This window comes from Hordeum vulgare, chromosome 6H (assembly GCF_904849725.1).
Source record: "Hordeum vulgare subsp. vulgare chromosome 6H, MorexV3_pseudomolecules_assembly, whole genome shotgun sequence".
NCBI classification, from domain to species: domain Eukaryota; kingdom Viridiplantae; phylum Streptophyta; class Magnoliopsida; order Poales; family Poaceae; genus Hordeum; species Hordeum vulgare.
The window spans coordinates 550483326-550498672 of record NC_058523.1 but is presented as its reverse complement, the minus strand read 5'-3'; the positions used below and the strand labels follow the sequence as shown (position 1 = coordinate 550498672).

General features: G+C 46.1%; 1 non-coding gene across 1 annotated transcript; it reads right to left on the bottom strand.

Moving 5' to 3' along the window:
* Window positions 1-447: 447 nt before the first annotated feature.
* On the bottom strand, window positions 448-586 carry LOC123406608. The gene has a single exon (XR_006612273.1). It is a non-coding gene; the product is annotated as a small nucleolar RNA Z247 (small nucleolar RNA).
* Between the last annotated feature and the right edge of the window lie 14761 nt (window positions 587-15347).

The following is a 15347-nucleotide window of genomic DNA, read 5'->3' as shown; positions in this document are numbered from 1 at the left end:
CATTTCTGAGGTACTTCTCTCGGAGAGCAAGTTGCTCAAGTTCACTGGTTACGTGATCTATGGCACCAGAATCAACGTACCAAACACCATCGCCTCCTTGATCACGCATGGCAGCAGCAGCATGGCGGGCATCAGGGACGTAGTCCTCGTCGTAGCGGTGCCAGCAGTCCATCACTTCATGGTCGAGCATCTTGCATAGTTGGTAGCAAGGCCGTCCATGAGAAGAAGGGGTGCGGCGGATGTTGTTGTTGTTGAAGCCGCCGCCACCGCTGGTGTTGCCGGAGGACCCACCGTAGCCTCCGCCAGTAGGGCGACCTCCATCACCTGGAGAGGCACCTCGACCACGACTGCCGCCGCATTGGTGCCCACGCCCATGACCACGGCCGCGGTAGGCAGAGTTAGCGGACGATTTGCGAAGATTAGTGCCACGTAGGAGGGTGAGGCGGGCATCAAAGCTCAGGAGTTGACTGTATAGCTCTTGAACCGTGACAGGCTCCACCCGAGCTGCGAGCGCCGACACGACTGGATTATATTCCAGATCGAGGCCGGCGAGGATCTTGGACGTGATCTTCGGATCACAGAGGGTGACGCCGGTACAAGCAACTTCATTTGTAAGAGTTTTAATTTTTCCAAGGTACTCAGCCATAGTCATAGTACTTTTTTGCAGATTCGTGAGCTCAATGCGAGTATTGATTGACTGAGCTTGACTTTGAGCAGCAAACATGGCGTGGATGGCGCGTCACACCACGGCCGACGTATGTAGCATGACGACCTAGGCAAGGATATCGCGGGAAAGAGACCCCATCAGATACCCTTGGAGTTGTTGTTGCTGTGCATACCAGAGAGATCGGGCAAAGTTGGCGACTTGCTCTTCTTTCCCATCCTTGGTGATGGTGAGAGTCTTCGGTGGTGCCGGGCCCTTCACGTCGAGGTGGTGCTCCATCTATGCACCCTTGATTTGGGGTAGCACGATGGCCTTTCATAGCAGGAAGTTGCCCCTCGTGAGCTTCTCTTGAGGCGGCGGTCCGAGAGGTGTGGTCGTGACTGTGAAGGAGGAGGCAAAGATGGATGATGAGGTGGTGGAGAGCTTTCAATCTATTGAGAAAGAGGCTCTGTTACCGACTAATAAAATCTCCATGACGACCTTGCCTATCTCCTCACCATCTAGCTATGATTTTATCTCTGTGTGCGGCCACAACATCCATCTTCCGGGATTTGAAGGGACTGATGGCAGAGGCAGCCATGGCAGCGTTACACGCCTCCTCTTCCTCCTCGGTCATGATGGCTGTGGTCAGCGCCTCGTCCTCCTCGGCCACAAAGATGGTATCGATCTCATCTGATTGACTTCATCGCGAGAGTCGGTAGAGTTTGACTTATGTTGAACACCTGGAGGGTGTTGTTAGGATTGGAGTCTAAGGTGGTAGGACGGGGGAGGGGAGCGGGTGCGAATGCCCTAGATGCTGGTATTTAGGGGCACATGCATGGCAACTTACTGGTTGTCAACAACATGATCATTTTGATTCCGGTAGGGGAATAGCAGCAACATTGTTTCATCGTCTCGTTCTAGTGGTGTTAGTGGTCTAGAGACTTCAATATAGTTTTTATTATATTTGAGGTGCTTTATATTTCGGATGAGTCTTTATTATTAATTCAAATCTTTTTTGCAAAAATAAAATAAAAATACAATCAGAACTTGCAAGTACGGTCTCTCAAACGTTCGCGGACGCGCCCGGACAGTGGTCGGACATGTCCCCTATTTGTCTGTTCACACAACCACACTTTTCATTTTTTTTTCTTATATGTCCGATCACTTGCACATGATTGATGGAGAGGAAGAGAGAGAAAGAAATGAATGAATAAAGAAAACATAAAGGTGGTCTGTGTTGGGGTCGCGTCGTATGTGGCGGGCTGACCGGACGCGTCCGGACGCGTCCACAAGCCCTCATATCCTTCCCATATTTAAGATGGATATGAGGGATCACGGACAACCCGAGCATATAAGGACGATATGAGGGGTCCGGTTGGATCACTTTTTTTCCTCCTCTCTCATGTCCGGTCATTGACCGGGCGCATCCGCGAACGTATGAGGAGTTATTTGAGGGTCCGGCTCCCTATATACCCGGGATGTCCACGAACATATGAAGGCTCGCGAACGCGTCCGGGCGTGTCCGGTCAATCTATCACATAGGACGCAACCCCACCGCATACCACCTTTATCTTTTTTATTCATTCTTTTCTTTCTCTCTCTTCCTCTCCCCCAATCACGTGCAAGTGACCACACATATGAGGAAAAAAATGAGGGATGTGGCTGCGTGGACGAACAAATAAGGAACACGTCTGGTCACTAATCGAACGCGTCCACAAATGCTTAAGGGACCAAATTTGTAAATTCCGACTGTAGATGCTCTATAAACAGCGAGAAAATGACCCCTTCTCTTGGCCCCAAAGAGTCACATCTCTTGGCTCCGAGAGTCAACACGCACAGCTATGGTCACAAATCACACCATGTGATCGATGTACATAGCATCCATATCCATGCGATTCGGTGTCAAGGTGATGCACCATTAATAACGCCTGGTGGCTTGACCTACCGGTCTCGACAACGCTAGCCATATGAGTGGTCTGCAAGGACATAAATACTCCCCCTGTCAACTAATACAAGAGGATTTAGATCACTATCTAGACGTTTTTATATTAGTCGACAGAGGAAGTACATGTCAGCATGCGTCCATGAATCGATCTTTCGGTTGCCAATGGCGACCTTTTCCCTGTTCGGGGATTGGTGTCTCCTATCTAGGCTTCTAGCTCATCATGATCGCGTGGTATGTCCATGTGAGACGATAGAGATATATGTAGATATATGTTGTACGTACACGGTACGCAAAAGGGTGATAAATTCAGAAAGCAACGAACAACAAGAAACAAGAAACAAAGTCTTCTTCTGTAGCTCTAAAGCGATCGTTGGAAAGGCTTGGCCTTGCATTTATATGCAGAGTATAGTACAGTACTAATAGTAGGAAAACTGCAATAATTAAGGAGAGACTGATCTAAAGTCAACTGAAATTAGGTTACATGGTTGATTGGTGTACTGGAGTACAGTGTATGCTGGCTGCTGCTACGTTTTTCAGGTGGGAATGAAGTATTTTTCTCCTCCGGACAGATCGAGCATCAGGAAAACAACGTTTAAAAAAAAAAAACACGCATCAGGAAACAAAGGTGACGCCTCAATGTCTCTACTGTTGGCGCGGAATCTCGCAGTGCCTCTTGTCTCTTTTTTATTTATGGCTATACTGTTTTCGGACCCGGATAAATTCCGAACATTCGGGATTTGACCATCACAAACTGAACGTTTTCTGTGATAATTTTAACGACGCGAGGACAACAATGTACTCCCTCCGTCCTAAAATAATTGTCTTAACTTTGTACTAGCTCTAGTATAAAATTGTACTAAGCTTAAGACACTTATTTTAGGACGGAGGGAGTAGTTGGCAAATTTAGTTTGTTTGCCAACTACATGGTTTGCCAAATAAACTTGCAATCCTCACATCACTAAAAATGCCATAAAAAACATTCGCCATGGTCAAATCCCAAACATTTGGATTTATCCTTTCCGTTGTTTTCTTGTAGCCCCCATATTTATAGACAAGGTTTGGCAACCATGCCATGTAAACCAACGCCACTCTTTGTCCCACTACTTCAATAATTAACTCCATGCACTATGGGCATTTATACTGGTTGATAAGAAAGTCTTACTCCCTTCGTCACCGTTTAGAAGGCACAGTTAGACTTGCGTGCGTTTTTAAAATAGACAAAGATTAAGGCACGTTGCATTTACTCCTAGCAGCTAATTAGTACTCCGTTGTACTACTTTTATATGCATGTGTAGTGTGAATGCTATTTTTTAACTCATTTCACAGCCGATCAATAATCACCTAGGTCCTAGAGAATTTACATTCACGCCTTCTAAACCGTGACGGAGGGAGTATGTTAAATCTGTCATATATTATTTTGAAAAAAAAGGTTAAATCCCCGACAAAGATGGAGGGAGAGGAGGTGGCTACGACGTCCTTGAGCGCTGGACTCCGTGATGGATGGGGAGAGGTTGAGGAAAGGGTTTCAGATCTAGTCCCTATTGTGAAGGAGGTGGCCGGAGGCAGAAGATCAGGCGGCGGCGATGGAGGTCTATCCCGCAATGCTCGACGGAGCCGGCCGAAGCGGAGCGCTACGTGCGTGGAGATCTCAGCAGGATCTTCCCCGCCTAAGGCACCCCCTGCCATGTAATGTAACTAAGAGAAGGCAATAAAAATGTTGTATATTGCGTTGGTCTTTAGTTCTATCTTCGTTAAGAGCATCTCTAACAACTGCCCTAAATAGGGTAGTGTTGCATAAAAACTTTCATATAGGGCACAAAACAGCCAAAAACGTGCTCCAACAGCTGCCCTATCTTCATCAACTGCCCTAAAAAATTTACATCACTGCCCTAAATTTTGCCCAACTGTTGTATATTTGCAACATCTGCGTGGCTGCCCCAAATTCCATTCCCCACATGCGCGCAACCCAACCGCCACCCGGAACGCTCCCGCCCCGCCCGCCTCGCCGAATTCCCGCCGCCGCCGCACGTCGGCAACCACCGTACCGCCATGGAAGGCCAATCCGCACCCCCCAACGATCCCCGATCCGTCGGACGGACAATCGCAGCTCCCCGCCGGCCCCGCAGCCACCACCTCCGCCGCGATGCCGCCACCGTCGAGGCCTGGATTCGTGCCGCCGCGGCCGATTGGCGCGGCAGATCCTAGCCAGATACTGGCCGCGAAGGCGCCGACGCCATCGAAACGAGGGAGGAAGGCCGGCACTGGCGCGGGGAGGCAGACGACGAAGAGGCCGGCAGCCGGCGAGGTGAGCGCGGGGACGGCGAAGAGGAAGGCCACTGCAGGCCGCGGGAAACCTCCACTGCCCTCCCCGGAAGATATTCAGCCGTCGCCGCCGCCGCAGGCCGAGGAAGTGGTGGAGGAGCAGCCGGAGCAGCAGGCCGACCCCAACATGTTCGATGATATGTCGCACAAGTGATTTTTCTTCTTCTTCGTTTTGTTTTGTCAATTGATCATGTGTTGTATCTAAATTGTTTCTTATCCACTTATCTATGTAGTATGGACGATGAAACTTATTTGCAAAACATGAACTTTGCAAATTCCGAGTATGTTGGATCCACGGAGATACAATGGCAAGAAATGGAGGAGGAACTTGATGCCGAGGATGAGGGCTTCGTGGACGTAGTTTCGAAGGGAAGGTCGGGCAACTTTAGCAACGCCGAAGATCTTGTCATCGTTGCAGGATGGAATAAGATCGACCGTGATCCGGTCAAGGGCACCAAGCAACATCGCAACCAATATTGGTCAAGGGTGAAGGAGTTCTTTGATGCTCGCAACCCACATGGGAATGATAGAACCGCCACTTCTCTTCGTCATCGGTGGGGGACAATTCAAACCGATTGCCAAAAGTGGTCGACATGTTTGGCAAATGTGCAAAGGTTAAATCCTAGTTGCACAAATGAGAACGATAGGGTGAGTCTTATCTTTGTTGTGTGTCTTGTTTCAAGTTTGTCTTATCATTGTTGTGTGTCTTATCTTTGTTGTGTGTCTTGTTTCTTTTTGTGTGTAGAATGCCATGGCACAAAACCTTTTCAAAGGCCGTTTGAAGAAAGGGCAAAGAAGGATGGAAAGAAGGGGAGGACATTCACTTTGCATCATTGTTGGAAGGATCTAGAGAATGATGAGAAGTGGAAGAACCGTGACATCTACGAGATTCCCAATGGAAAGACTAAGTTGAAGAGTTCCTTGGGTGATCTTGTGGATGTTGATGGTGATGTCTCAAGTGATGATGAAGACGATGATGAGCAAAGAAGCCCAACCCCCAACTCCGTTGCAACAACGAAGAGGCCCGATGGAAGAAAGTCGGGGAAAGAGAAAATGAAGGGGGAAAAGGCCGACGATGATGACATTCAAAAATCATTGGATGCCACTATGTCTACTCGCATGGAGTTGAATGAGAAGAGAGAGGCGATAAAATGAAGCAAATGGAGGAGGCCAAAGAAACCGAGCTACGCAAGGCGGCGGTGGAGGAGAGGAAGGCGGCGGCCGAGGAGCTAAAGGCGGCCACCGAGAATAGGAAGGTGTTGATGGATGAGAGGAAGCTCGCGATGGAGGAGGCTCATAGGGCCATGGAGGTTGAGTGCCAACTCATGTTCATGGACACAAGCAACATGGATGAGAAGCAAAAGGCGTATGTGGAGATGTGTCGGGATGAGGTGTTGCGGAAGAAGCAAATGTTGGCATGGGAGGAGAAGCAAAAGGCATATGTTGAGATGGGAGGAACCATGGGAGGTGGAATGACAAGCTTCATGAGTCCCATGGGAGGAGGAATGGGAGGAGGAATGGGTGTTGTCATGGGTGGCTATGGAGGTGTTGGAGTGGGTGTTGGAATGGGTGTTGGCATGGGTGTTGGCATGGGTCGCTATGGAGGTCTTGACATGGGAGGAGGCATGGGAAGAGGCATTGGAGGTGTCTATGGATCCATGGGAGGAGGGGAAGCTAGCAACATCAACAACAACACCAGCACCACCAACAACATCAACAACACCGACACCACCGAGGAAGAAAAGGAAGCAACCGATGTCGGCAAAGAGTAGTTGTCATTGTTTGTTTCATGTTTTCTATGTGATATGAACTATGACGTCCTTCGTTTGTGATGTGAACTATTTTCAGTTTATTTTTAGATGTTTGTGATGATGTTGTGCTTGTTTTCATTGAAAAATGTCATATTTTGGCCACAACCTTTTTGCATCCGTGCCCTATATAGGGCAGCTGCTGGGGCGGGTGCTGCCCTATCTTGGGTGCTGGTAAAACGGCTGCTGTTTTGCTGTCCTATTTCTCGATTTTGTCTGCCCTATAATTGAAAAGAGGCTGCCCTATTTAGGGCAGCTGTTAGAGATGCTCTAAGTACAAATTTCTAAATATGTGTTTCCATATATTGTTGCTCTATAAGACCGTATTTAAATTAAGGAATACAAGCATTTCTTATTGGTTCTTCGTCATCTACCTCAAGCATTTATCCTATATACCAGTACTAAGATAACACCCTTGTATACGCTCTAACCCACTAGCTACACGCACGCCATGCACAACACTTATGCAACCACTTCTCAACAGCCACACGACCTATTTACCCTGTGATGCACATGCACACACCTAACTATTTGCATGGAGCTAACAATCACTCATGCGCATCAACACAACATGAAACTTGCCGGTCCACCCGACTCAACCTGTTCATACAAAACTGCAGCCCGTCATGCTCCTGCCTCTGCCGCGACTTGCTGCTTCTCACAGCATTGGCATATCACACAACAATATTGACATCTGGTCGAGCTCGCCCCATCGGTACAATGCAGATACATCTTGATCAGATTAGTGCTAACATCTACATCCATGGATGTGTACATGAATAATGTGGTCAAAGTATCCCCAATAAGAATATACAAAATAGACATCAATGGTATAACTATAATAAGGTATGACAAAATATTAACGACTAAGTCATCCTTTATTAGTGGAGCCAACTTCAACAAGGAATACACACTCATGCTGATGTTGCCAAGTCCAACCCTAGATGGCTAGGACATGGATTTTTCTCTAGGGTATCTGGTCCAACAAATAAAGGGTGGAACAATGGCACGAAGAAAATACCTTGAACAAAGTGACAACGCAAGTCTAACTTGTAAAGTACGTATCACAAATTTTCACCAATGACATGAAGCAGTGTTCTCCTCCTCATCTTCTAGGAGCTGTATCACCTAGCACTCCACTTGAAATCTCCATGGTTGAAAGAGCTTGGCCTCTTAATCTAGTTTTATTTATGATGGTAATACACAAAGTGATTATCAGGTGTTAGGTCATCTACTTTGATGAAGGATAAAGGAAAGAGGTCCCCAAATCAAATAGGAAAATGAGTGTTGACAAAGATCATGAAAGACCAAAGGTTTTCAGTTTATCTTTGGGTCATAGGAAAATCCGCACTACTAAGAGGGGATGAGGTAATTCTTAAGTCTGGGGATCATAACATAGATATTCAATATCTCACTTCCACACATACACACTCAAAGCTAAACAGGCTTTTACATCATGCCACATCAACTTACCTTCATATAGGGACCCTCATTGGTGCCCCGGACCTCCAGTCCATTGGTTTCCTCCTGGAGTGGCGAGAACTCCGGGTCTAGTACCTTGGATTGATCTCCGGGGTTTGTATGTCTCCCTCCTTTGAGGGCCCAAAACTTCAATTCGTGGACCCCAGATCTACGAGGCATCGTGTGGCACACTCTCTGGAGGAGCCAGAGGTCTAGGGTCTAATACTCTCAAGCCTCCGGGGTATTTGCTTAAATGCCATCTAGATGGGATGGATCTCCATGGCATTTTATCACGGATCTCTAAGGAGGACGAATCATAGGTCCCAAAACTACGGGGTACACCGAGCGGCCCAATAATGGTTGCATTTCGGACAGGGTATATAAGCTACTCTTTCTTCCACCTCCAACATAATCTTTCTACCTTACTCTTGCCACCATTTTTAACTCAACAAAGCTCATCCCCATTGATATCGGCACCCCAAAACTCTGAATTCATGAGGATTTAAATAAGATCACTCGAGCTACACTATCACCGAAGGAAACCGTGATCCCCATACTTGTGCTTAATTACCAAGCTTGTTACTTTTCGAGTTTGGAGGCTCATAGGTGGTAGGAGTCGTAGTGAGAAACCAAATTGTGATTTGCACCGAAGATTGTGATGGTTTGGGGCCACCTCAATGTCTATCACTAGTGATTGGGAATCGTCTTCACGCTGATACCTCAATAGGAGAATATGATGAGTCTTCATGGTGTTGGTGTGCCTCCGTAGTAACTAGTAACACACATGCCTCCAATGGTGATCATGATCCCTAGAAGGAAGTAAACATGAGGATACATCCTAGGCACTGGGTATTCAGCTAACCCTAATCCTAGCTACTTGTGGTTAAGTTTGGTCACTTGACCTTGCAAGCATCATATATGTTGTTTATCCGACCGTAGCAATTGTGTAGGCACATCTTCATATTATGCATACTAAAATTTGCTAATAATCAAAGTAAATCTTGTAGTTTGTCCCTATTCACCGCCCACTCTAGGTCCATCTTGATCCTTTCAATGGTGTGTTCCACATATAGCCGCAAAAAGGAGTCAACCACTGGAACTCATCATGGAGTGCACCAACATGTGCATATATTATATATAAGGCTAGACTAATAGGATTATTCATGTCAAGACGAGTCTCCACTTTTTGGCGAAGGAGAGGAGGCGAGATCACGAACCACACTAGAATCAAATGACCTACTCGCACTCATGGGAACGTCGACATATGAAATCATATGAACCTCTAATATCGCATCACGGACATGAGACCATGCATGTGGAGAGAGCCATCAAGTCGGCCTTCTCAAGTGTTGGAATATTAATTGTTGTGGTGGATTTTTTTGAAAAGGCGGATAACCCCCGACCTCTGCATGAGGGCGATGCATGCATCCAATGTGGTGGGATACATGGATACAAAGAAGCTAGAAGTAGATTGGATGGAACTTCTCCCGCTAAGATCCTTGCCACGTCCACCTAGCCAAATTGCGTTTGCCGAGACGGATCTGCGATATGGTGACATGGCAGCTCCAGCGACCGCTTCTTCCATTTAGGACCTCATGCACAACATGCCCGAGACACCACCGGGCCGCACCAGCCCACGGCGTCCACCTCCTCGCACCTTCGGCCCATTCCAAGAATTGTAAAGAACTAGCCCGCTACTGACCAAATCTTGGTTCAACCATCAAAATGTCACATTGATGAGTTTTTAGGTGGATGTGGTTCAATTTGGTGACAATATAAAATCTTCTTGAGCCGCATTTAGAAGCAAGAGTAAAGTCCCTCAACATTTTCTATACACTCCCATCCTTCATATTTGCAACACATGATTGCTCCTAAAATAGAAAGAAGTAGTATCGGGAGGGACGCGACATGATTGCAGATGTCAGAGAGAGAGAGAGAGAGAGAGAGAGAGAGAGGGAGGGAGTGGGAGAGGAGAGGGGAGAGGGGGAGAGGGGATGGGAGGGAGAGGGAGGGGGAGGGGGAGAAAGAGCTAATTTGATCATCAACCAACCATGTCTACACCCTCCGTCCGGTTTTAGTAGAGCCCTCCTATTTTGGAGGCGGAATGCAAAAAAAACATGAATGATGTAATGTAATAACTAATTTTTTGGATGAATGACCAACTGTAAACTATGCGCCAACCTAATAGAAAATCGAAAACTCTTTCCATCAGACAGTGGATTTCTATGACCGCATCCACCGCCTCTCCCACCAGACGCATGTCCTGTGTTGGATAAAACCAACTTCGGTGCCGATGCGGACGTCCTAGACTCCGGCGCCCTACGTCTCCTCCTCGGTTTGGCCCCAAGCTCGAGCCCCATCCCTCGAGCAAATCCGCAGAGTTTCTGCAACAACGCCGTTGTTGCGATTGACAGCGACGAAGCTAGTGCAAGTAGGCGCAATGATGAGTTTTCGCAACTTGGTCTCTGTTTCAAAAAATTGAAACAAATATTTTTTGTTGCAAAAGTTTTCTACAGCCTGACCTATGTTGCAAAAGTTTTTTGCAACATGACCTTTGTTGCAAAAGTTTCTGCAACACGATCTTGTTGCAGAAAATATTCTATAACAAATTCTATCGCAAAAAAAAAATATGTACGTCTTCGTAACATGCTCTTTGTTGCAAAAAAAATAAAAAATTACAACATAATCTATGTTGCAAGATCCGTTAGTCATTTTTTAACCCGTCAGCCGGGCGCATAGCAGCGTACTTGTTTCTGCAAGTGGAGCGTTGTTTCAGGATTTTAGGTGGTGGACAGAGGCGATCGAGCTGGTGATCGGACGGCAGTGGCGGAGGCACCGCCCAACCACCCTGGGCAGTTGCCCGGACTCCTCGTCCATGACAATTGTGATGGATCGGTATTTTTTTGATAACACATCCACTTTATAGATTATGGCGTAATGTCCATACAAATAGATTCCCGGATGCATTCAGGAGACACACCATGCCAAACACGACACCCTAGCTGATTACAAGATCTAGCCAACAAATGTGCAGAAACATTTTGCTCTCGGCGCACATGAAATATAGAAGAGGTATTGAAAGAAGTTCTAAGATGCTTGATGTCTTGAATCACAGGACCACAAAGAGATCGATCCATGTCCAACGAATTGATACGCTGAATCGCCGTCAAACAATCAGAAGTGAGAACAACCTCCTGAATACCTTCACTCAAAGCAAATAGCAAGCCTCTCTTGATAGCAATTGCCTGTGCCAGCTCAGGATTGAAAACTTCAGGAACACCAATATCATAGGAAACAATGCAAGCGCCCAAATGATCTCGCATCACTACACCTGCCCCCATGCTCCTGGTATTGGTAAAGAGGGCAGCGTCAATGTATATCATCACCTTACCCGCCGGCGGCGGAACCCAAGATGTTGTTGAAGAGGGTTCACGCCTATGGTTAGGTCTGGTAATGAACAAGTGCTCCACAATCATGTCAACATATGCTTTGATTTTCAGATCAAGACTAGACGGGTGCTGGTGAATATATTCTTCTCTGAGTTTGTTACGAGCATCCCAAATATGCGAACATGTGACTGCTAAAACTGTAGCTGCAAGGTCATCGCATCGGGCCATGAAATCAAAAATCCATGATTTGCAAGTTGTGAATCCTTGCCGACCAAGATGCACGTTGAAGTAATCTTTGATATCACACCAAACAGCTTGTGCATAGGGGCAAAAAAGCAAAGCATGTTCAACACACTCATCAGCAGAACAGTGGACACAAACCTTAGATGCAGGAATATGTTTCCGGTGAAGCTGCATTCCAGTTGGGAGGCAATCATGGGCAAACCTCCATAGAGTTATCCACATTTTCCCGAGTGCCTTGATCGCCCAAATTTTGTTCCAAGAACTAGCTTCGCATTGGAGAGTAGAAGACATACCACGGCCTGTGATACTGCGGGAGGAATAAACCTTTGTCATTCTAGCCAAATGATATGCTGAATGGACCGAATATGTACCAGAACAGTGTGTGGCCACGAAACAAAATCACTGTTACCAAAACGACTGATAGCAAGTTGAAGCACTTGTTCCGCAACTGCAACATCGAAGACTGACCGAACCAGCTGTTCATTCCAATGCAAACCATCCTCGGCAAAAAGAGAATTAACCTTTTGTCCAACCGAGATAGGAGAAAGCAAATGCAAGAACTGAGAATTCACCCCCGGGATCCAATTATCCTCCTGAATCTTGATTGTAGAACCATTACCCACACCCCAACGGATTCCAAATTTGACTAGCTCCAAACGATGAAGGATACTCCGCCATGTGTATGAAGCAGATCGTGGACATTTTGCATCCCAGAAATCAGAGTTTGGGAAATAACGTCCTTTAAGAACCCTAGCACATAGAGAATCTGGTTCTGTGAGTAAACGCCAACATTGTTTGCCTAACATTGCTTGATTAAACATGCTCATATCTCTGAAGCCCAGTCCACCCATAGATTTTGGACATGTCAGCCAATCCCAAGATCTCCAATGCATTTTCCTTTTACCATCAGCAAAGCCCCACCACTGATCAGAAATAGCTCTCCTCATTTGCTCACATGTACAAACAGGTATAACGAAACAACTCATCAGAAATGTAGGAATCGCCTGAATCACAGACTTTAATAAGATCTCCACTCCCTTCCTAGATAAAGGTCGATCAGACATACCATTGATGCGCTGCCACATTCGATCATACAAATATCTGAATGTCATTGTAGGTGATCGCCCCACTTCAGTTGGCATACCAAGATATGAATCCTGGAGAAACTCATTAAAAACACCCAGACTATGTTTAACCTCATTCTTGATCACCTCTGGGCAACCATTACCAAAGAAAATAGAAGATTTATCCAGATTAATCTTTTGACCCGACCCGTGACAATATAGATGAAGTGTTTCTTTCAAAGCCTCCACACTCCTCCTGTCACTTCTTGCAAAGAAAATGCTGTCATCTGAGAACAGTAAATGGGAAATAGCAGGACCAAGTCGACCATTTTTAATACCATGTAGCACTCCTTGGTCTTCCTGCTGTTTAAGCAGACATGACAACCCTTCAGTACAAAGAAGAAAAAGCTAGGGGCTGATTGGATCACCTTGAAGAATACCCCTGGTTGGTATGACAGGCTCTGTGAGATCTCCATTGACCCGGACAACATAGGAGTAGAAGTAACACACCTCATAACCGATTGTATCCAAGATTCAGCAAAACCCAAACGAGATAGGCATCCACGAAGATAATTCCATTCCACACGGTCATAAGCTTTCACCATATCGATCTTAAGGGCAAAGTGAGGTTTCTTCACTTTTTGAGATCTAATCGTATGTAAACTTTCAAAAGCAATAAGAGCATTATCTTTGATAAGGCGACCAGGAATGAATGCACTTTGGTTTTCTGAAATCACCTCCGGCAGAAAAACTTTTAGACGGTTTGAGAGTACCTTCGATGCGATCTTGTATAGGACGTTGCATAAACTGATTGGCCGGAAGTTCTTGAGATGTTGTGGATTATTTATCTTCAGAATGAGCACAATCACTGAATCACAAAAACCAGTGGGTATGGTTCCACCATTCAAGAAACTACGAACAACACTACAAATATCCTTCTGCAGGAAGTCCCAATGAGTTTGATAGAATAGAGCCGGGAAACCATCTGGACCCGGTGCCTTCGTGGGACCCATTTGAAACAAAGCAGTTTTAATTTCATCATCCGTATACTCGTTGCAAAGAGCATCATTCATCTCATCAATGATCTTACGAGGAATAGCATCAAGGACGGAAGCAGCAAAAGGACATGGCTCCGAACTGAATAAATTACCATATAAATGGTGTACCATACCTTTGATCTCGTCCATGTCTTCACACTTGGATCCATCATCACAGAAAAGGCTAGTGATTCTATTCGTACGCTTCCTCGCTGAAGCCCGTGCATGAAAGAAAGCAGTATTTGTATCGCCCTCCCGAAGCCAATCGACTCTTGATCTTTGCCGTGCCATTACCTCTTCCCTTTTAAAAAATTCACATAGAGATTGCTCAGTCCTTCGTATCTCAAGAGTATTAGGCTGTGATGAACACCGAAGTTCCTTCAACTTACGCTCCAATTTTAGAATTCCTTTACGAACAGATCCGAAGGAAACATGACTCCACCTCTTAAGAGAAATGGCAAGATGTCTTAGGTTATCACATGTGGATTGAAGGGACAAAGAATTATCCTGCCCATCAACCCAAGCTTTTTCCATTACCTCCCTATACTCTGGTGCTCATAGCCAAGCCGCTTCAAACCGAAAATGTTGTTGCACCGGTGTTGCCCGCATCTCCTCATCCAGAGTAGATAGATTGATAGAAATTGCAAAATGATCAGACGTTGAAGTGATGACATTTTCCACCTTGAAATTGCTGAACAGCTCCATGAATTCACCATTGGCCAAAGCTCGATCAAGCCTGACTCTCACTAGATCATCACCAGCGTGTCTATTATTCCATGTGAATTTTGGTCCAACAAAACCGAGATCCACCAAACCGCATTTATCCAAGCAATCACGAAACTGAGACATCTGAGCATCTGATCGGTCAGTAATCCCAAGATGTTCGTCACTGCAAAGAACCTCATTAAAATCACCGCAGCAAATCCACGGTCCCCTCCATTCCGACCGCAGCCGATATAACAACCTCCAGAAATCGTGACGCAACTCACGACGAGGCTCACCATACACAAAATTCGCACGCCATGAGGCGCAATCTTGTTGTGCTATAAGCACATCAATAAAATGAGAGTTAAAACCCTTAAGAGAGACATTGTATTGATGCTGCCAAAATAAAGCCAGACCTCCACTGAGACAAACACTGCTCACAGCAAAACTACCCGAGTATCCGAGAGACCACATGGAATTTTGAACCCTAGTATCCTTCATCTTCGTTTCTGACAGAAAGAGGAAGGAAGGTCGGAAGAACCTCACTAACCAGCGAAGCTCGCCAACTGTCAAGTCCGACCCAAACCCTCGACAGTTCCAACATAAAAGACTCATTGCGTCTGGCAGGGCTGCTCCGCAGCCGCTGCCTGAAAAGGATCGAGATGGACCTAGAGGGGGGGGGGTGAATAGGTACAAATCCAAATTTTAATAATTACTTAGCAATTTT